The sequence below is a fragment of the Crocodylus porosus genome, unplaced genomic scaffold (assembly GCF_001723895.1).
Source record: "Crocodylus porosus isolate Cpor-Errol unplaced genomic scaffold, CroPor_comp1, whole genome shotgun sequence".
In the NCBI taxonomy this organism is placed as follows: domain Eukaryota; kingdom Metazoa; phylum Chordata; order Crocodylia; family Crocodylidae; genus Crocodylus; species Crocodylus porosus.
In genome coordinates this window covers 226575478-226577526 of record NW_017728886.1, presented here as the reverse complement: position 1 = coordinate 226577526, position 2049 = coordinate 226575478, and positions in this window count along the sequence as shown.

The window sequence follows — 2049 nt, the reverse complement described above, 5'->3', positions numbered from 1 at the left end:
CTGGCTATTCCATTTGGTTTCATTTTAACTGTTGTCATTTATGATGGGGATGCATATAATCTAATATATATATAGGTGCTGCTTTTTACTTTTATAAAAATATAAATAAATAGAAAAAAAAATATAAATTGGACTAATATCACTTATAGATTTTTTCTGTTTGTGGTATAAAAATATTCAGAGTAGAGAATTCTAAAACAGTTTATGATGGATTATCCCAGATAGTATTTTTCTGCAACATTATGTAAGTGCCAAAGAACATACAACTCTTGTCATAGTCGCTGTAAAATTTTTGTTGTGCCTTATATCATCTGATTAATGGCAAAGGGAAAGGGCTTCCTGTTCTGTTTCTTTCATGGAGAAAATGCCAGAAAGTTTGACTTCTCTGTGGCTTAGCTCCTGGTTGGATGTGCTGCAGCAGTATAAAGGCATGCACACAGATCTGCTGCCATCTATAGCAATGGAGCTCTGTGGAACTGGGTTTGCTGGGTGGCTGCCTAGTTAGCCTGTAGATCTAAAGTTGCCCTTCTTGTTAGCTCTTTAATGAGCAGAAATTAGACTATTCTGGTACTGAACTGGCTGAACAGGTAAATGATTCAAGATCTAAAGTAATTCAGGAGTTATCTTAAGCTTCTACATGGTTTGAAATGCTGGTGTTTACATTAGGAATTTTATGTTGGAAGTTGTGTGCCAAAATTCATGTATCCAGCTATTGCAACATGCCATACACTACAGAGAGCAGTGAATAAACAGACTAGACTCGCTAGGATCCTTCCCAGGAGTGACTAAGTGAGAAGAGAAGGAGGGTAGGAAAAGGGAGGAGATAACATATTTGCCAGTGTGAGTCACATAATGTTCTCAGTCTTGCGTCTTTATATTGTTTTGCATATAATGATGTTAAAGTGGGACAATGCACAAAACAGTATCAGGATGACATGGGATGATATAGTTAATAACGTATCTCTATCTTTGACAGGTTAAAAAATCCTCCCCATGTTTTTTTCTCATTGATAGTTATTGTCCAAACTGTTTCCACATGGATCTCCCCCCCTTTTGCCCAGGAAGACATTCAAGCATCTGTGTCATGCCAGTCCACTACTTTCACCACTAGCACGCACATCTGATTTCCATTAAACCGATGGAAGGCAAGGACTGGCCATGGGGGAAGGAATGGAGGATTAGGTAAGAAAGGGAATGAAAATTAATCCCCTCCATCCAAATACATTTCTTAGAATGGATAATAAATATATACACTGTTACATCTTTTGTATAGACCTTCTTGAGGTATGCTGCCAGAGAATCTGAGAATACATTGCTTCCATACACCCTGCCCTGGTTTCCAGAGGATACCCAACAGTATACTAGGTGTGAGATCAAGGCCACCATCTTTTCAGCCTGAGTCAATTTCTATTCCCATCCATGGAAAGAATTAGAGAGATATCCCCCAAATGCTCCCTGAACCTCCAGCTTTCAATCTGGGGCAGATAATGTTGAACCTGTGCTATAATTTTAATTTGTAATCAGGTGATTACTATTATTGCTATTAATTTCCCAGTCCCATTTAGACCTTCAAAGGTTATTAGATACATTTAAATAATATTGTGTCTCAAATACCATGGAAATCAATGTGGATAAATCCAAGGCATTGGTCTTTGGGAACAAAAGGGAGAAACACATACCACATGTGGTAGTCATGGGGGACCTGAACTTCCTGGACATCTGCTGGGAAGAGCAGTCAGCCAGGTCTGACCGCTCACGTAGGTTCTTAGACAGAGTGCAGGACCTCCGTCTAACCCAGGAGGTGCACAGCCCCACGAGGGGAGAGGCCTTGTTGGACCTAGTGCTGGCCACGGGTGATGACCTGGTGAGGAGGCTGCGGGTACTTGACCACATAGGTGACAGTGATCATCGCCTGCTGGAATTCACCATCCAGTGCAAGGTGGCAAAGGCCTGCAGTAAGGCAGCAGCCCTAGATTTCAGGAGGGCAAACCTCAATGAGCTAAGGAGGATAGTTGGGGAAGCGCTGAGGTCCCAGAGGGGAGGGGAGCC